The sequence below is a fragment of the Centruroides vittatus genome, unplaced genomic scaffold (assembly GCF_030686945.1).
Source record: "Centruroides vittatus isolate TY-2023 unplaced genomic scaffold, ASM3068694v2 contig_1035, whole genome shotgun sequence".
Lineage (NCBI taxonomy): Eukaryota > Metazoa > Arthropoda > Arachnida > Scorpiones > Buthidae > Centruroides > Centruroides vittatus.
The window spans coordinates 3,202,136-3,224,918 of record NW_027120673.1 but is presented as its reverse complement, the minus strand read 5'-3'; the positions used below and the strand labels follow the sequence as shown (position 1 = coordinate 3,224,918).

Genomic DNA, 22,783 nt, shown 5'->3' with positions numbered 1-22,783 from the left:
TATTTAATATTTTTTGCGGGTATTAAATAGCCTTATTTATAAAGAAAATACAGCGAAAACAATTAAATTAAATGCGTTTTGTCAAGTTTTTTAAATCCATTAACCATTACGTAACGTAACACATGCTTACATGCGTATCTTTGTATAACATATGCTTGTATGCGTATAAGCGTATGTTACGTTACGTTACATAAATATTTGCAATTGGGCTTTCCTTTTCTTTTGCATATTAATCTTGTAAATATGCTTAAAATTATAAACTATTACAAGAATATTTACAATGTAACAATTTGCTGATAAATAATGTACGTCGTGCATACGAATTTGTTCTAAGAGCGTATTTGAAAAAACTGTCGACACACGCTCGAAAATAAATTAATATACAAGCAAGCAGTTAATGTTTCTATAAGAAAAACATAAATAAATAAATAAATATATATATATATATAACCAAATTAATTCTGTGGTTTATAATCAAATATTTATACGTAAATAAGTGAATTTAGTGCATATTTCTTGTTCGCCTTTTCTTTAAAACCAGAAAATTAAATTCAAATAAATCACGATGAAATTCAGAAAGAAATTCCACTAAAGGAATTTCATAATAATATTTCAGGATTTAAATTAAAAAAAAAAAAAAAAAAAAAAGAGAGAGAGAGAAAATATCCTCATTAACTAAGTTGGAGAAGCAAAATAATTCTTCGAAATTAACAAAGTTTTAGGGACTTCTAAATCCCATTTCCTCAAAAATTTCGAATATTTGCGAAATTTCACCCCCCAAAAAATAATAATGGGAATAATTCATTTGCGTCATCAATGACTCTATTTTTTAAAAATTCTTCTATTTGAATAGGGAATTATTGAAAATTACGAAATATCAACCAATCGATATGCGGAAGAAGACAAACCAAAGAAGAACCGACTTGTGATTATTGGTGTAAAGCGCAGGAAATAGTGCTAGACGAGTAACCAAGGCAACGACGGTCAATCTAGGAGTCTCCCATTAAACAACTCGGATGCATTGTTCGATAGACAAACGAGAGGACGTAGAAATTTAGCGATTACGCATTTTAAATTCAAAAGCTGTCTCGTTATTAAAAAAAAAAAAAAATCTTGCAAACTATCTGCACGCAAAGAATACCGTCCCTTTGTATCTTTATACGTTAACGAAAAAGGGGGAAAAAAAAATACAATAATAAAAGCGTGTTTGGCAGGTGGTTTTTATAATTTATCAAAGAAAAACGTGCGATGGAGAGCCACCGATGGCAGCGACTCTACGTAATTGCGGAGAATGCGGACCAAAGGCGATGACTCACTGCGCACGCGTACTATTCTCACTACATCCGGTAATTTAAGGGAACATTTTTGAATCAACCTTTTGATTGAAATTTCATTGATTCGTCCGTGCAGGGAACCAACCATGCCACTTTAAAATATCTTTACTTTTTTTTATTTTTCCCTCTGTGTTACGCTCTCATAAATTTTCCCACCGGTTTATCTTAAGTTACGCGCCTGAAACGCGCGTAACTTAAGATAAACCCACAAGTCTATATGGAATGGGGGGAAATACTTAATGTTTCCGGATTTCTAAACAGTGAAAATGGCGATCGGTATTTTATAAAAATAATATTTACTTTAGAACAAGCTGATTAAATTTCATTAAAGAAGCGGCCGAAATAGGGGGTTACAAATTTTATTAATTTCGTATCGATCATTTTTGGCTGGTGAGGGGGAGAGGTGGGCCAACGCGCGCGCGTGTTGGTGTACCTTAACGCGTTTCTCGTTATGGATTATTATTACGTTATCGATTACGTAACCAACACGATAAAAATAGCATCTCTTACACCTCCACGTGATATACCTGTTAGTAAACAAAAATGTACAGGTGTAGGCGTTTTGTTATATTTTTAGTATGGTTGTTGCTATAGCAACGGCTGCCGTCTTCTGATCTAACCTAGTAACCTAGTTCCAAGCATGCGCAATGACGACTGCGCAATGTGTCGAATGCACGTACTGTACATCGAACTAAAAGTTAACCGAAGGAGGAGGAGGAGGAGGAGGAGGAGGCGAAGGACGTAGTGGGGCGGAGGAGGAGGAAGAAAAGGAGGAGCGCAACCTATGTGGAAACGGGGTCGAGTAGGGAGAAGAAATAATAATGGCTAGAAAATATGATATAATCGTTTATAGCCGCAATGTCTCATCAACTGCGAATATCCTTGACCTAAATATAGGATATGGCGATCTATACAGTTAAGCTAACAAGATTGCCTTGTCGGGTTTTCACGAAACATTAGCAAATTCAAATTTCGTGCGTGCCGTTAACATTAGATTCGTAACTTAATTTGCAAATTTTTTTTTTCTTCGCCGAGCGTCCTTTTTTCATCTTTTCCGGCAGCCAGCGCGTGCGTTCGAAAAGGCATTCCGGTTCCGATGGATCGAAAACGTTCCGATGCAGATGTGTGTACAATGACAACCTTGAGGGGCGGCAGATGTACTATCCGTCAGAAACGCTAGAGATATGTCAACCAATTAGGATTGACTTCCTGCACGAGACAGAGACGCATCTCCAATTTGAAAACCGGAAAAGAAGAAAGTGGCGGGAAAAAAGGGGAAAAAATTCCATTTCCGTTCCCACGTCGGTCAAACAAGCGACCCTATAGGGCATTTTCTATACCTCTCTTGTACTCCACCTTTAAACGCTAACTTTTTTCAGGTAGTTTTTTTTTTAGTTTCGGATTACATAAAATGGGTTACAGACTGACCTATTACGAAAAATTCCGATTAAAGAAGAATAGTAAAAGAAAAAAAAAGAAGTAAAACAGCGCGAGATGTGAAAACAGGATCTCGACTACTTCGGTTCGGACTTGTATACTGTGTATACTGTTCAATGACACCACGTTACTCGATTTTCCGGTTATATTTAGGGATCGAATTCGAATAACCAAATTTCTCGTCTGTTTGTAAACCAATCTGTTACTTTTACGGTAAAATAATAATAATAATAATAACAATAATACACGAACGAAGGTCACGTATACTGAAAGAAAAAAGTATTTAACAGGACAAATCACGATTTAACGCGCTAAAAAAACTGGCATATTTAACAACGATAAAAATTATCCAGACATTTTTTCCCTCCACCGAATGAACCGTCATTAAATAGTTTATTTTTAGCAAAAATACGACTGTAAAATATTCATATAATTCCGTATTTCAAATCAGATAATAGCCTTGTATCGGTTAAATCACACGAGAGACCGTTATAGTTCAAAAGGCTTTCCTCTTCGCAACGACAGATGGTTTGGCTCTTGGCCAAGTCACGTGATGACAACAAAGTACCTCGTGAGTTTTGTCGTTCAAACAATGGACAACTTTCCACCTTCTCCAGCTATTTCCCGGCACGAATGTACTTTGACTACTTTATTTTTAGAAGAATAAATTCGGAAAATAATTCCTAATTGATTCCAAAAGTTGATCGCTCTCGTAATAATAATAATAATGATAAAGCGAAATATATTTTCATCCTTGAAGTTACTGGATTTCCCTTTTTACACGATTTAAATATAAACGTTTTATTTTAAGTCGCACTGTATTGTATTACGTCTCTATCGTACTAATTTTATACTCTTGCGTGAAATACAAACGAAACTTTTATATTTTATCGTGGTAACCTCCCACGACACTGGCAGATTACATACGACTTTATTTTTGTACAATCCTAACAACAACAATCATCGACGCCTCTGATACGAGTTGGGAAATTTCGCTACGAATTTCAGTGACGCATTTAAGACGAAGTAAACAATAAGATAAGACATAACTGTTTTAATTATACAAAAGAAAAATAAAAAACAGGGGCAATGACGAAGCGCGTATGATCAAACGGTGCGCCATTAAAAAATGAATTTTGAATTTAAACAGATATCCTTAATGGGAGGATATTTGTACTTTTTCAAGGTTTGGTCGAAATGACGTCATCGGGATACTACAATGGATGCGTAGGCGATGTATACAGAACGCGCGCGGTTACACCAAAAAGGAAATTGTAGGCGGCTTACAGCCCTAATAAATTCCATTTAAAATAATTAATAGGGCAATAAAAAATTTCGGAATTTATTGAAATTTATATATACATTAATAAACGAAATCTGATGTTTAATATTTCTCCCATCCCTTAAAATATATATATATATTTCAGATAAAACAATAACAAATATTTGCCAACCGGCCTTTCCTATTATATACACTATTTTTGTTAGTGTTATCTGATCCAAAATATCACGATATGGTATTTTTCCCCCTTGTTTCTCTTGTAGACGCGAAAATATTTTGATTCGGGAAGAGATCGTAAACATAAACAATTCGGAAAATGTCGTGTTTATGCTTACGAAATTCGTTGTAATTTCGTCAAATATGAATATGAATATTATTATTATTAGTTTTGGTTACGATGGCTTGTTTGTTTATCAGTTAGACCATTTGTTCCAGAAGATTTAAGCGAAAGCGCGTTTGCATGGATCGGTTGCACCTGTTCTGGTTCAAACTGTAGGCTAAATATTGCCGTTGGCTATAAATAAAAAGGAATTTCGCAATAATTGGAAAATTTCTAAATAGCATTCCCTCTTGTTTATATATACAAACACACACACAGACAGTTTTTACACGAGACGTGTCGAGCGCCATCTTGCGATAAGAATCCTAATTAGAAAGATCATTTATCAAATTCTCGTTTTCGTAATATAGGTTAAACAGGGAAAAAACCTAACCGACGTCCGGAAAAACCAACTCCTGGAATTTCGTATTGGCATTTATTCCAGTTTTTAAAATTAAAATAATGCTTTTATTAACGTACGTAAAGTGGGAAACACTTTTTTAAAACTGTATTTATATTTGTTTAATTTAAAAGAAATCATCACGCAATATGGGAAACAAATTCGATTACGTAGAATACGAGAAGGAAAAACTCTATTACGGGGTTTTTAATGAGGCATTTTCTCGACGGGGTTTAGTTAGATATGGTAAACTTGCAGATTTAATGGCAAGTGAGAGGCGAGGAGATTTTTGTTTGGATTGTTAGTTTAAGAGACGCTCATCAGATGGCGATCAATGACATGGATCAGTGAAAGTCACTTCAGAAAGATGTGGAATGACAGTAACCGTGGCAACGACCTCTCCCGTTTCACGTGGTAGTGGCCTGTCCTGGCCACTGAACTTCGTGCGGTTCAGTGGCCCGTCGAATAGACATGCACCATTTATTCCGAGAACCTGTCTAATGACGTAGCCACTACGTCATTATGGTACACAATTAAAGAAGAGTAAATACCGACGTCAAACTTAACTTGCCGAGAAAGTGATAATGCACTCGGCGATTTATTTTCTACTCGAGTTTATTAAGGAATTAAATTAACGCAATCTCTTCCTCGCTGTATTAAAAATAAACGGCACAATTAATTAGCCACCGGCCGAACAATTTAAATATCATAAATATTGTTTAAATATGGAAATATGAATTCTTCGTCATGTTACTGGGAAACTAGCGATAGCGCCATCTGTCGTCGAAATTCGAAAGCATTCTGATTAATATTTGTGTATTTGAATTCTATTTATTTTGTAAATAAGCACATAATTTAAATAATAAAAATTAATGCAATAAATAACAGCATTAAACCAGCTGATACATTAATGTAAATATATTTAAAATATAATTTACGTCGAAATTTACAATAATATATTTAAAGTATTTATAAAAATCTTCCATAAATAATACTTTACCTATTTATTAATAACAAATATTTTAATAATTTTTATTGAACATTTTACTTCGAATCATAATAATATTACACCCTAAAATCTTTTATTAAAGAAAAAAATATGACATCATTATCAAACTATATTAAAAATATATTGGAATAATCAATGTGAATTTATTATTTATTTTTATTAATAAAAAAATGACTATTCGTTTTATTTAATTATAAATTGTTTTAATCACTAAACTATCCTATGATAGAGTTAAATATCCTGTCGCCATCTACCGTCAAAAATATAAATTAATATTAAATGTAAAATTATCCATGCGTTATCAGTGTTGTTACTGAAAATATAACTTGCAAACAATCCAGTGCGAACAACAATCCGATTTTAAAACTAGTAGCGATTATAAAAACACGATTATCAACTAAAGCTTCCATATTATTGATGGGCCTAAATGCATCGAGATAAGAAATCGAAGAATAAAATGAAAGAACAAGGTGGAAATTTTATTTAAAAAACTATTAAAAAATAATCAATAAAATGTGAAACGAGATGGCAGACTAATTATAAAAATGAATAATGGAAAGTCAGAAATTCCGGAAAAATAAATGTAATTGATGAAATGTTAGATTGATGATGTGCCGCCATCTATTGGTTAATAACTAATTTCAAAGAAGAAATAAAAGAAAATTTTTTTTTGGTTTTTGGCAATAATTTTTGACAATTTTCTTCAATAAAATTAAGCATGAACTTTATTTGATAAATCTAATATTTATCGAGGCAGACCTTTCAAGAAATTGCTTTAAAACTTATATTCCTGCGTGTAGCCTATTAAACTTATAATAGCGAGGTTGAGGCCGAAGTTTTAAATGCGAAAACGTGTACGTCGGACGTTCAGCGCCGCTTTCCTGTAAGCTAGAAGTTTGGCAATGGCGTTTGGAAAGTCAGTGGAATCATGCTCGACATTCCAAACGCCATTGTCAAACTTCTAGGCTTACAGGAAAGCGGTGCTGAACGTCCGATGTACACGTTTTCGCGTTTAAAACTTCGGCCTCAACCTCGCTAATAATTTTCGTTTAATATAACTTATATTAAAAGAAAATTATTCTGTTTCGAATGAAAGTATAATTAAAACAGTTAATAAAATGTTCTCTTAAGGTTATTATTTTCAATGCTTTTTTAGACTAAAATTCAAAGAATAAAAAAATTCTACTGAATATTTTACCATTAACAGAATAATAGAAGGAAATATTTGTATAGGTCTTTAAAATAACTTTTTATATTAGCTTTTTATTTTGATATTTAAAAAAATTTCCTTCTCCCTTTCAAAATTGCAAGTAAAGATTTAAAGTACAGACTAAAAGACAATTTAATCACATGTAAAAAAGTTTTTAAAAATTGAAAAAAATAAAATAAGTAAGAGAAATCTAAAAATTAAAAAGCTTTATATATTGTATATATTGATACTTTTAACATGTGATTTTTCCTTAAGATTTTTCTTCAAATGTTTATTTCTAACTATATGCGAAGGTAAATAAATTATTTATAACAACACATTCGAATTATTAAACAATTGATAAACTATGTAATAATATATTTATCAATAAAGTAATAATTTTTAAACTGTTGGAAAACGATTCATAAACTTTATTAAAGATAAATTACTATCAATATTAGGTTACAGTATATAATACCACTCATATTACGCCCTGTAGTCAACTAATAATGCAACGAAAATCTAAATTTAGTCATTTAAATCCTCGTAAATTTTTTCGTTTGAAGTCATCAGATTAAAAAAAAAAAAGAAAAAATGCCAGAGCCGCTAATTAAAATTCATAATTAGTTAGCATCTTAATCTTAAATTTTTATTCATTAATTAAGAGATTATACTACGTTACGTCGAGAAAAGACAGGATTTTTATTCGTGTTCACGCAACTAAGTTTACTTTGGTGTCACTCCGTTTCTTTCTTAATGAAAATTAAATATGACGAAGATATCTGACTGAACAAATGAATAAAAAGACTAAAAAATTTTTTTATTAAGCCTTACTAAAAATATATTTGTACATTTAAATCTAGACGTAACAATTTAATAAATTTAAAGGATAAACAGCATTGTTATTAAACCACAATTTCTTATGAAAGCTCTATAAACAAAGATAAACTGTACACTAATAATGATTTTAACAGGCATTATTTCGTTCCTTTTAAATTAGTTAAGTGTCACTTTAGGAAAATTAGACCATATCAATTAGAGAATCATATGAACAAGACGAGGGGATTCGTGCCGTAATTTAGTCTATACGCTGAATACAATATTTAATTCATATGTATTTATGAAAGAATATGTTTATTCTCAAAATTTCTAAAAGGAGTTATAAATAAGATCACTTGTTTTGAGTAAAATGTTAACATAGACGATTGGTTACCGGAACGGCGATACAAGCCTACTTGCCAGTAGCCAACACCTATGGGGATCAACCGCAAAATGATAGAAGAAGACTAATGTATCTGGCACCCTTCCCATCCGGAAGTCCACAGGGACACACTTTATCCCGAACTTCAGCGCGACAAACCCGGGTCAATTCACAGCGGCCATTGCAACGATCGAATGAGATATATCGTGTATTTTGAAAGTATTTTCTTGACAAATAAGCGAATTATATGAATTTTTTTTATTCTAGCCATTTTAGAAAAGTTTTATAATAATTTATATAATTTACGTACAATTTTTTGTTTTAAATAACATTATTTTGTGCAACTCACATACTTAGGCTCGTCTTTGGTATGTGCGAGGTCCTGGGCCAAGAAAAGCTTGATGGTCCTTATGGAACCTTAAGGAATTCTTAATGGAGGGTCAATGTTCATAAATTTTTTCAATTAGCTTTCTCTGCTAAACATATTGTTATATTTATGTTTAATAAAATTTATCAAACATATCATTTGATCCTTTACTGTTTATAATAATTTTATTACTCGTTGCTCTATTCAATTTTGCATATTTTCGAGGTCTCGAATGTTAAGAGGCTCCCAATGTCTGGAGGCCTGGGCCCAGGCCCGGTAGGCCCGCACGTAAACACGGACCTGATCTATACAAATAAGTGGAATAATAAAACTAAAGTGACTCTTGGATGTTGGAACATTCAGGGGACTTGAATGGTCAAAATGAAGGAAGAAGATAGGTTATATTTACATTGTTATTCGGGAAGAAATAGGAGATTCGGTCGAGCATCTAGAGGACTATTAGTTTTAATCAAGAGACATATTGGTGAGTTGTTGAAGTATCAGATAGGGAAAAATTATGTTTTTGCTTTAATGGATACTCGGTCGATGTATGAGTCAACTTGGGGAGATTCGAAGATTGGAATAATAATTGTATATTTTCTCCCTTTAATTGATAAAGCGACACGTTTCCAAGAAATCCGAAAAGTTGTTACACAGTAGTCAATTATTACAAATTTATGGATTATAGGTGGAGATTTTAATGCCCGAATTGGAAAGAATTTAGACTCTATATATAAACGGAGAAATTCTAATATTAATTATGTAAGATTATTAATGTAGATGGAAAAGTTTTATTGGAATTTGTTCAGGAGAATGGTCTATTTATTTTAAATGGTAGAGTTACTGGTGGTATTCCAGAGGAATATACTTTTGTATCACATATTGGTAAATCAGTAGTAGATTATATTATTTGTACGGAATTTTTTACTGATTGGTGTTTAAAGATGGAGGTGCTTAATCTTGATGACTCAGACCATTTTCCAGTACAGTTGAAATTGATTGTAAGTCTAGAAGGGGTAAGTGAATGGCAGAAACCTACACGAAGCTTTAAATTAGAGGTAAAGGTGGAAATATTAACAAGCAGAGGTTTTTGAGGAAAATTGAAAACAATTCGTATGACTTAATATTACATAAAGGAAAAAAGATCCGGTAAATAATTATTATAAATTAATAACATATAATCGCACATTTTTTCTGTTTAATCTCAATTGATGAAAATGTAATTTGGTTCAATATCAATGATAATTAAGAGAATGTAATGATGTCGGATTAATGCAGATTCTTAATCAATGGAACATATGTCGTTTGTTTCAATGTAACGTAAGATTCGGGAAACCATGACTCGATTTGATCATCCTAATTATAATTTTAAATCTGGATTACAATTTCATTCATTATGATTAAATAGTCGAGTGAGAAAGTAAGAAAAATTTAGATAATTAGATTTCATTTTCCTCATTTATAAAGAATTAATACATAAATAAATAACTATCAATCATTTACTCCGGTAAGACTATTTAATGTTATCCCGAGATTTGTTACGAAATTAATGTAAATATGTATTATTAAAGATTCATTATGTTAAATTATCAAATAATTCGTTAACTCCGATTCAATCATTTTACAAATACGTTAGTATTTGTAAAATAATTAACCTGAGATTTTTACTAAAAGTTTTAAAATTTACGTTTGCTAATTCGAAAATTAAAAAAAATATTGCGATTATCGCAAAAGTTAAAAATACAGAACAAGAAATTGTAAAAACAGTAATTAAAATAACTCATAGAGATCGTAAAAAAATAAATATTGTCGGTAGCAAAATATTAGTTGTCTTTTCGCCATCTGTCGGTTAATAATTGGACTAATTTAAATGGAGAGTGCAGCTGTTTTTTGTTTATACTTCGATGCGATCGTTTTACTATAATTACATTTTAAATGAATAAATTTTTTTTTATAAAGCTTTGAAAGGAGTAAAAATTTAATTGTAGCATAAGATTTACTGATAAATAATAATTGAGTACTGATTTATTAAAACGAATTAAATTCGCTCATTGCAAGTCGTATAGTCCTAATATTAAGACTATAAGGCCTACAATGAGCGAATTTAATTGGTTAAGGCCGGACTAGACCCACATTATAACTGACCAGAACAAGAATGGAATAGCGGTATTGTTAGTAATGAATTAAGAGTGTCTGCATCGCATTCAAACTCGGATCCCTCATGGCTGTAGATTGACATACCGATTGGATGAGCATTATATGTTCCTTAGAATTTATTGAGAACTTTTTAATATATATACAGATACATACACCGGTATATAGAATTTGTTTACTGAACAATCCACAATAATGCCCAAATTTCAGAAATAACCGATATAAATTTTTTAAATTTATTGTAGAAAAAAGATATGGGGACTTTTTGTAATAAGAAGGCCTCGTGTTAAATTGCATGTCGTGTAAATGCATACATTCAATATAATACACAAAAAATATACATACATTTAGTTAAATGCCTTTTTTGAAAAAAAAAGAACAGTAAATATAGTTTATGATTCCAAATTCATAACAGGAAAATTAAGTTTGTGCCATTTTATATATATTGTTATTAGGCCGCATTAGAAATCACAAAACACTGCATGTGACGTGAAGGTCGCAGGTTTCTATTCTACCTACAGTATAGTATGGACTCTACAGAGCCATAGACCAAGATCCAAAGGTGGTCATCCTGTCGCCATTTGACACATGTGGAGAATTGCAATGATAAAATTTCTCGTTGAAAAGTATAAAATTGAAATGTTTTCGGAAAGTTCGTTATGGTAACGTTATTTAAATTTTTTTGACAGATATAATGCTTCATTTAGCTAAACTTAATATGAAATTGTAGAAAAATAATATAACCAGAGTAAGTACACGATCAAGAGAATCTATTAGTCCGAAACAAATCTACTTTTGACACGAATTAAAAATAACGATTTCATCCATTTTGAAATATTAAACAATTTTTTTTTTTGGATGAAAATTGAGACTGTGATATTTTTAACAAGAAACGGATACTTAGGTTGAAGGGATTCTTGATTTCAATAAGTTCAAAGGAACTTTTAAAATTTTCCGTCATTTATTCAAATTTGGTATATCGAATTGCACCATGGAACTCGCTATTACTTCGTCATTATAGAAACGAGGAATATAAAACATTTACTTTTGTAAAATGAGAAAGTTTAAAAGCTTGATAAAATTCTAAAGCTATGGAAATACGTTTTTACATTCATAGAAATATATATTTTTTAACTGATAAGAGTTCTTTTTGTGATAAAATTGAAGTTTCAAAACGATTACCCGAGGTGTGCGTATGTTCGGTTCGACGCGAATTTGCGAATCAACATTTTCAACGATGGAGATGATTAAATCAAAATACAGATTTCGAATTGTTAAACATAAATTTAGAAGCAGAACTAAAATGTGCATTAACGTTCTGACATTCAGCTACTAGTATCTTTTGTTTGTATATAAAAAAAAACAAAACAAAAAAAAAGATAGGCCTATAATCATTATTACAATTTATGAGAAAATATGTCTGAATAAATAGTTTTTTTTTTTCATAAGCCAAATTAATTTTGTAATTTTGGTAGCCTATAGTTGGTAAATTTTCTTTTTCATTCAAAACAGTTGTGACTACCCGAACAAAACAAAGTTATCAATTATGGCGTAGACTCTTCACCGGGCAACCAAGAGGAGACAGTGAGAGCGAGGATCAAAAAAAGACATTTAAAAAAATAAACAAATCATCGTATATCTTTTATAAATTTCCATAGTACTGAGCCTTAAGCATTATAAACATAATAAATATTCAACGATCCCGTTCTAAATTGTTAAAAACAGATAAAGGCAAAAGAAAATGTCTTTTTAAAATATGTTCTTTTATTTTTAAATTTTAATTGTCTTCAAAATTTGAGATAAAATGTCACATTATTTATCAGAAATTATGCAGAAATTATCAAAAAAAAAAAAAAAAAACCTAACAGTAATAGAATTTATTTCATAATGCCTTACAGTTAGAATTATAATTTGACATCAAAATTATTTTCAATAAGCTTATTTCTGTTTAATAGAAACAATAGTTTTCATTTGAAATAACAAAGGGCTGAATAAAATAATGCGAGACGTCAATTCTGAATATATTAAATTAATATCTCTATTTTGTCTGTTACGGACAGACGTGATCTGTAATAAAGTCAACCAACAAAAGATAAAGGGTGAAGAACGGTTCCTCAATCTACTCTAAATTATGTACGAACAATTAAAAAGATTTAAATCGAATTCAATTTTTCACAGAGCTTAGAGAAACCGTGAAAACTGTCCGATTAATGCCATCGCACGGAATCCGGATGAGAGAAATGGAATGAAGTAAATAAGGCTATATATATATTTTATATAGATAAAATTAGGCTGAAAAATATTTCAGCTAGAATCTAATACAGATATAGCTTTGAATTATTTATCAGTACGGCCGGATCGTCATTTCTACATAACGTGTAAATTCGGCGTAAACCGTATCAGTATACAGCAATAATTATAAAATTCTGATTCGTGATTGGTCATTTGAAAAAATGTTGACATTTTATGTAAGCACTTCGCGGAAGTGGAGATACGGCTTTAAACTAAATCATAAAAGAATCGTGCGTAATGCATATTGATGGATAGTTCCATATTCTTTTAATTCGAATTGGCTTTAATTCAAAAATATCTTTCAAAATACCCTGAATTTTCTTATCTGAACATTTAAATCATCAAAAAATGAAGGTGTTTTACAGTCTTTTTTTACTCTAGAATTACGATTTCTTTTAAAGTTGTAGCGGCTGTAAAACTTTTTAAATCTGTTTGTGGTTTTTAATTAATTTTTAAGATCAAAATCATTTTTATTTAAATCATTCGCAAGTAAAACCAGGTGCCTTGAAAAAACACCTGGCTTTAGTAAAAATACCATTCGTAGATTATATAATGTAAAAAGGAAGCGACAATTTTTTTAAAAAAACGATACGAGTATTATAAATTTGCTACATCACGTTTCTATGTACATAATTTTAGACAACTAGAAATATTTTTTAAAATTTTATTTGCACAAACCTTTCAAATATTAGCCTATATAACAATTTGCAGTTCGTAAATGAAATTCTTAGATGCAGAAGTAAAAATATAAGTTGATTCGACAAATGAAAATAAATATTTACAATATTTTATTCAATTTTTTGATCAACTGAATATTAAATTTTGAGAAACACTTTTGACGCATTAAAAAACACAATAGATGAATACAGGCACATGTGGTATCAATTCAAAAATTTCCAAGAAAAACAATTAGGCCTACATGAAATACACTCAGGCTGATTTTTTCTGAAATAATTATTTTAATGAAATTAAAAAAAATTAAATGTAATCTGTACTTATATTTTTATACAGGATATTAAAAGAAACGTTTAGCATTTATATGGATGATAGTACAAACAGTACTGAAGAAAAGTTTAGTACATATAGGTCGAAAACTCAATCGTTTCTGAATTACAAGGTATTAAGAATTTTATATGTTAATATCATGGCTGCTTTATTGGTTTCTATCGGTATGTTTCGCATGAAACGTGAAAAGAGAGGATAATCTTGCAATCCTTATCTCGATGTATTCAGAGTGTTTCGCATATCTTCCATTTTTATTCACTTACAGATGCACAAACTTTTGAAAATTCCAGGTATTTGTCGGATTATTTATCTCAGAAACGATTGAGTTTTTGACCTATTTTTACGAAGGTCTTACTCGGTATGATGTGTACTATCTACCATATAAATGGTAAATGCTTTTAACACCCTGCCTAACTATTGATATATTAATAAAATCTGAATCAAGTAATATTGCTTATGACTTATCAAGAATTTAATAGTTAAAGTGAATTACATACTTTTCTATAATATACAAATAGTTGAACCTTAAGCATTTCACGAAATTCCTCAAAATTAGATTAAATGTTAAATATTAATTAATTATTGATAAAATTCAATATAAAATTTATAATTAACCTGATTTTTATTAATTAGCAAATCTAGTACCTTTTTCGGTTCGTTTCGCTTTTAATAATTTCATACATATGTAGTATTTAAGTACTGTACATATAATTATAATCATTTTATTATTTAGATTTAATTAATAATCAAAGCCATTTTTACATCCTCTGAAGCTCCAAACATATTTATGACGATTCGTATGGTAATAAGTAGAATCAGCCCTACTAACATACACAAAAAAATAGTACGAAGACATTTCGTAAGTGCGGTTTACACTTATGAAAGTATCAATATCTTCCTAATATTTTCAAAAATTATCTAAATAAATAAATAAATATATAAACTACAATTTTTTTCAAAAATTGCAGCCCAATAAGACAGTCCTACGTCATCAAGAAACTTCTCAGAGTACAAACCTCGTTTATAAAGGACTGCTTTTTATACGATCTCTTTTTTAGAATAATTTTGAAAAATCATTCATTCAAAATTGTTTAAAACAAATTATCAACGAAACGATGATTGATCTATGTTTGCGTCATCGTTTTTTAAGTTTAAATATTCAATAATTAAATCCAATCATCTAATAAATTATGTTCTAATTAAGAAATGATTGCTAAAACAATATTTGAATTGAACTTTTTTATTTTGAATTTTGTGAAAAACAGTATAAATATCTTAATAAACCAAGTAAGTAATAATCTAAAAACTTACTACCAAGTATTAAATTAATTAGGATGGCTGTACAATTTTTCAGTTTATTTAACAAAATATTTTGATAACATGTTTAAAACATTTTATTTAAGAATAATTTAAAATAAAAGATTAATTTTTATTGTTTAAATAAAATTCTATATACCTAAATGATAAACTATAAACTGCATTTATTAAGGAAATGCGTTGTTTAGTTTTATAGAAAAAACATTAACTCAACAACTGGTAAAAGTATCTATTTAAATATTATTAAAAAGAATTATTTTTATTTTTATCATCAAATAAATAATTAATAAAGTCGTTTATTGGAGCTGTGTCAAAATTATTCACTTCATTTTAATAGATTTACAAATATAAATTAATGAAGCTTAATACCGCAAAGATATTTCATCTAGCGCATTAAATCAGGTTATAAGATATTCGCTTACATTTTTTAAACGATTTTTAAAAATATATTGCCGGTTGACTAATTCACTTCATCTCAAATTTAAGAGGTGAAATCAATAAGAAAATTCAGCCAAAGACTGAAATGTGAAGTCAATTTTTCGGTAGTTACTTTCATATTGAAAACTAAATTATTTATCTTTTAGACGCGAATAAACTTAACACTTTTTCTTGTGTAATCATTAAATAATCTATTGTTGCTCCTATTTTCATAGGGTTAATCATAGTATGAAGCATAATTTAAAACGCCTGCATTTTCAAAACAACTTATTTGAATCGGCCTTCTTGGATACGTAAGAATAACATAAGCAACGAAACAATAAAAAAATAATCGGTAATATTTTAACTATTCCGTGTATTAATTAAAGAATATTTTGTTAAATTCTATGTACTGTACGTAACTGCTAAAATTTTATTTTAGTTTTAAATGTAAACTTCATTCTATATAGCATTTCAGAGATGTTTTTAGGTTTCTGGTAGCCCTAAAAGAAGGTCAAGGTTACCAATAAACTTGGATTTTTTTTGTTTCCAGCAAATATGTTAATTTATTTTAGTTTTTACTTTTAAACTATTGTCTTTGTTTAAATATTTGTATTTGATTAAGTATTTGAAAAATGTTTAAGATTATAATTAGATGTTTAATTGTATTATATTTTTTATGTAATTTCCACACTACTATAGGATTGAATTGATACTTTCTATCTTCAATGTTATTAAGCTTATCTACATTCAAATATCAAAATCAACAATAAAAATTATAAGTTTTTACAAGTTATTTTAATCTAAAATCAGTTTAATGTATGAACTTTTAAGTATACGGAGAACAATTTTTCAGTACAGTATCTTAATATCTGCAAAGTGAATTGTTACCGTTAATCACGTTCTAATCAAGTTTGTTAATCCAACTGCAATCGTCTAAGTCATAAATCATTATAGCAAATGACTATCGAGAATGACGTGTATTATCGTTAGTATCTAAGTTCAAAACTGCTCAAAATCGAGCTAAAATATTCACTAGGAAAATATATTGTACTGTTACAAAACTATCCCCTTACTTTTTAAGTTATAAAATCTATAACCATATTTTATCCGTAAGCTGTAATGTTTTTTAAATTCCGATAATAGCTTATTCCATTATATAATAGTGGGATAACACTAAAAAACGTTTAAAACACTATAATAAGATTTAAAAAAGCACTATAAAAGTATTTGTTTTAATAGCATTAGAAATATTTTATTTATTTTCTCTTGCTTATAATTTACTTCACACCTTTGTTAAATATTTAAAATGCTTCAGAATTTCGGAAATAAAAAGACGAGTTTTATTTATTATATATTTATAGATACGCGATCGGTCTTCCTGATTCACTTACATTTGATTTTATATTTCTAGTTTTCTATTCCTAGAAAGTTTCTTGCCTACGAATACGTAAATGTAAGCTATCGACTCGTCACTTAGTCTTTTATTCAAACATGATCCACCCCGCAGGCAATCTCGAGAACTTTCTGCATTCCAATTTTAATGATTCTATATTGTGGGCTTACTTTAAAACAAAAATTATACAAAATATTTATATAAATATCCACATAAATTTTCAATTGAAATAGATAGATTTTATATCTATCAACATATATATATATATATTTTTTTTTGAAAGAATTATTTTGTACCAGAAATTTTTATCTCTGGTTTCTTCGTAATACTCTCAAATCAACTTAACATAGAATAAAATAGCAGTTTGTGTTTATCTATTAATCATTTTCTTATTTCTAGAAAATAGCATAATTTTTATTTCTTTGTGATCGATTTCAATCCAATTGGAATCCCGATTTGATTCTTATTCTCAGGAGTAGGGAACTTTATTTTGATTGGAACAAACATCTCGATAAATCCAACAAAGCAGCAAACTTTTGAATATGATTCCATAACCATCTTAACAGAGCCGTCAAGATGCTTATGAAATCATTTATAAAGGTTAAAATTAAGTAATAATAAATATAATAAACGATAAATTACCGTATTATTTCCATTAAACTACTATTTCAAATAGATTCATAAAAATATTCACGTTGTATTCATGCATCCGACCTTCAACCCTTATATACGATATGTAGGTTAAAAGCATGAAGCTGATCTAAGGGAATCAAATTCAGAAGAATACGAGAAGAGTTTGCATTTAAAAAATTAAATTATGAATATTTTAAATTGAATAATTTCGAGTTAATTTGGGAACCATAAGCGGATCTGTAATTAGAATACACTTCCAATATGACGAATTCAGTTAAGTGTGTCTTAAATGAAATAACAAATATTAAATAATAACGGGGCATTTTTATTGTCAATTAAACTGTCAGGAAACTTTTGATTTAATTATAGCTTTACACCTCTTGGGCATTGACTGTTGATACAGAGCTTTCTACTCCATCCATTCAAACGCTTAATTGAACAAGGTATGCAGAAACAAATTTAACCAAATACTACTACTGTTAACACCAACTGTAAATTCTTGTTATATTTAACTTGTAATTTGTAATCAAGAAGGTGTATTTGATAAATATTTTATTTAAAATTAAACCTAGTCTACACTGAATTGGGAATAGAATATTCAGTTATTGTTTAATATATGTAATTTCACCAAAATTCAATTTGCTTTTAAATTTTCCATCTTTTACTTAATTCAATTATATGTTCTGATAGATACAAAGAGAGAAAATTCATAAAATTCAAATAAATTTATTAAAACGGTGCGACCATAATGAAATTTTTATGGACTAATTTATGCAAAAGTTAAGAAGCGCGGATGAGTCACAAATCAAAGGACAATCGATATATCCGCATTGCGACAATTATCTGCAATTTGATTGGTCGCTAGTTCAAATTTTTATTTGTTTATTTCTTCTTCTCTTGCGCCATTATTATTCGCGAGAAATTATATAAAATTAACCTTAAAACAATTAAAAAACATTGAAAATTTTCTCAAATACAAAACACAAGAAGAAAATTTAAAAATGGAAACGAATTCAGAAAATATTTTTTCAAAATTTACAAGTCGAATTAAACTAAAAATTTAAATGATTAAATAATTAAAGTTTGTGTTTAAAAAATAAAAAATGAATGAATTTAAAACCATAAATTTTTAAAAAATAATTTTAAACTTAATTTTCGGGCGAATAAAGAAGTTTAATTTATTTAATAATTGTTTATAATTTATTCAGATTTTTTCCCCAAAAATTTACTGTAAATTCTTGGGAAGAATATCATAAAATATAATTTTTAATTAAATAAGTTAAAATACTTTATTTTCCACAGAAATAAATTTTAAAACTATAAAAATCTTTGTTTTTTTCATTTAAATTATTTGTAAAATTCACCAAAAATTTCAAATATTTCTTTATTTTATTGGATAGATTTATTATAAATTTCATTAAAAACTTTTAATGAAGGCTTTATAAAGAAAAACATTTATATAATAAAAAACGGAACTTTAATCCTTAGCGCAATTATAAATAATAGATTTTATCGTATCTTAGATTTAGAAGATTCATTTTGTGAGCTTAATTTAAATATAATTTTTAGGCAAATTATTAATTTCATACATCAACTTTTAAAACTTTATACGAAAAGTTTAAACTTACCTTTATCTTTTATAATTCCAATGCATTTGAAGAATTAATATAACTATTTTTGATAATTCCGTAAATCCCGCAATTTCATAAATTTTCACTCGAAACTTTCGAATTTCCAAAAAGTTGCCCTTGACCATGAAATTCGTTCTTGTAATGAAGGGGTTGCGAGTGGGTTAGTAGCACAAAGGGGTCCTTTCGGTTACTATGGTAATACAACAACAAACTGATACGACGCCGCCCGAGTTTTCCACCAATCAGCTGCAAGAATAGCCCGAGGGGGTATTCATTTCACCAAACTCTTTCCGGACATGAACAGGAAACGAAGCAGGTGATGATGTAATGTTTGTTGACTATTACAGAAAGAAAAAAAGTCTTTCTGTAATAAGTTATTTTCAAGAGGGAGGGTTTAAAGACAAACAGGAAATGTAGAAGTGTGTGATTTTTTGCAACAAACTTGTTTTCGTACACAGTATAGGCCTATATCTTACGAAAGAAGAACATTTGCAATTTAATTTACCATCATTGCTTTAATTAATTGTAAATCGTATCAACGTTTTAAATGAATTTTAAATATTAAATTTTTATGAAATTAATTCTTGAAATTTCTTTCGCAAAAGTTCCTAAATAGTTATTAAATATACAATTACATTGGAGTATTTTAGTAAGTTACAATTGAGCTATTTTAGATGTTTAGTAATTATTTCAATGTCTTATTAATACTGTATTACACAAATAAATAAGGAAATATATTTTGAAGTGTATTACAAATGCATTGCATAGTAAGATTCAACTCACCTATTTTTAAAATTCTGTAATAAAATTATTACGTCTGCAACTTTAACGATATTTAGAGACACTTTTTTATGTTTTTCAGAGAGAATTATCCAATAAATAAATGAAGTATACAATTTATTTTATATAAATTCAAAAATAAAGTAAGAATAAAAGAGTAAATGTTAATTATATAAAAATATACGAAAGTATCAATACTTTATTTTCTAGTACAATATTTTTTCATCATTCAAAAACTATTAAAATTACAAATATTTTTAAGATTATATTCTTGAAATATTACGAAAAATTAAAGAAATTAGATTCATGCTTTTATAATTTGAAATTCTTATAATCCTTATAGCGTAATATATAAAGCCATTTTCTTAATTAAGAAAATGGCTTTATATATTACGTTATAAGGATTCTTTTCTTATTAATTAATTAGGAATAAATTATATTAGCGATAAGCTGCTTTTAAAATTTTAATTATATAGTTAACGATATTTTTCATCTGTTAGCTTTTCATCTAAATGTTGACTTGTGTGGTTACCGATAAAAACAATATATATATATATATATTCCCGTATTTAAAATAATAAATTGTCCATTAATTATGGCAAATAGAACCATTAGTTGGCTGTAAAATGAAAGAATTTAATTTAAATTTCATTTTATTTATCTTTTTTTTTTTATTTGTTTTGTAATAAGTAATCCCAATTTAATTTACATTTTACGCAATGTCGATAGATTGCGTAGAACTATAATTATCTTATTTCCTCCTATTAAAAATTGTTCATACAGTCTTCTATTCAACGATATCGAAGTAAATTCCAACATAGAGTATCTTATCTGTTTTTCAAAATTTCGAAAAGCAGGTGAGATATAATGGAATTTTGCACTATCTTTTTCTTTCTTTCTTTCTTTTCTTTTTTTTTTTTTTTTTTTCAAGCAATGCTGGCTGTTGTCTTGTTCATATCTCCCAACAGTTTTTCGCTTTAGGAATTCTTGTTTCCTTCGAAAACGAACAGCTGGTCGCATCATTCGAAAGCTTCACTCTGCAATGATCTGATTCGATCGCAAAAAAAAGAAATGTATATATAAAGCTTATATATAATTGGTTTATTTAATACATCAGTTTTTACGTCAAATACATCAATTTTGTTATTAAAGTGTATATTGACGTTTCTATATATCGAGCGTTAAATTATTTACAAAAATTACCGGTTATTTACTTAAAACATTAAACATAGAGTTTGAACTAAGATCATATTTTTTACTTTATTTGTTAATTATATAATGTGAATAATTGCAAAGAAAAATTAAAAATTTATTGATTACTTGCTTGTATAAGCTTAAACTTTTGTTTGTTTTTTTTTAAGGCCCCTAGTGATTTAAAGACAGTACATGTACTGTACAGTATGTTTTAACAGCAAGTACTAATAAAAAAAAAAAAAAAAAAAACTCGCCGTTTTATTAAACGGCGGATTATTTTTAACGTTTTTCAATGTTAATATTAGCCCCAGGAAAACTTTTCGTTGTTAACTTTTAAAAATTATTTACTGTCTGTTAAGGCTTGTTCAGACAGAACCAGTAATTTAGTAACTAACCGTGTGTGGACAGTGAAATTTAGTCGAGTTGTTTAGTGAAACGATTTAGTTTAGTAAATCCATTCAAGTTTATTATTATTATTATTATTTTTTTTTGGTCGAATAGCTGCTCCCACTGTCACTAACCAACTAGACACATCCGAACAGGATTGTTTTTAGAGTTCATTAATTCAATATCCCTTACTGTATTAGCCAGTCAGAAGTTCTCAAAAAGAGACTAATTCAAAAATTTAAAATATCTGAATATTAATATGCATTGTACCTTTTATTAATATGCGCAGAACGATCGTATTGCAGACAGTTCGATAGACTATATTTATCGTCGTAAATGCTTTTAAAAACATCGTTTTCAAGTTCGAACAAATAAATTTTAATTATATTCAGCCCACTCTTTGTATACACCATTGTATTCAGTGCCGCACGCATGGCGGTCGAGAAAGAACTGCGAATTTTTCCCCGGACCCGGAGAAAACTTAGAGGTTCATAATGGTTTCTTCCCTTATAAAATTCTATTTTTACTATCAGAAAATTAAAATCTTTAAAACTTCTTTTTATTAATAAAGAAAAATTCTACGTATTTCATTTATTCAAAAACAAAAAAAAAAAAGTTCTAAAGGTGTCCGCTAAGAGGCAAAAGGAGCTCAACCCCCGTGGACACTCGACCATTGAGTCCTTTAAACCAGTGATTCTTAACGGGGGGCCGCGGCCGCCTGGGGGTCCGTAAGAAGTTTGCCGGGGGGCCGCCAAATTATGCAAAATTTCCTTCAGAATATAATAAAAAGAAAATTGATGTATAACCGAATATCGTATTGAACAGTGAAATAAGAAAGATAACGTTTTTCCTATTTCTTCCTATATATTTTGTTAGTACAGAAGAAATGAATGCAAATACGCTACTTACACCGCAGTATTTACTTCTTTTATTCCAAACTCTAAGAAACTATTAACGCTTGGAATTTTAAAAATAATTATGCAAAAATAGTAGGCTTAGTAGTAGGGTTTGAAAATTTAAATATTTTTGCAAAAGATAT

General features: G+C 28.9%; 1 long non-coding RNA gene across 1 annotated transcript in view; it reads right to left on the bottom strand.

Annotated features, from left to right (window-relative positions):
- Positions 1-19,582, bottom strand: part of LOC136969573 (uncharacterized) — a 93,215-nt gene extending 73,633 nt beyond the window's left edge. The window contains exon 1 of the long non-coding RNA XR_010879845.1: positions 19,381-19,582. This is a non-coding gene — a long non-coding RNA (uncharacterized lncRNA). The remainder of the gene's footprint in view (positions 1-19,380) is intronic.
- Between the last annotated feature and the right edge of the window lie 3,201 nt (positions 19,583-22,783).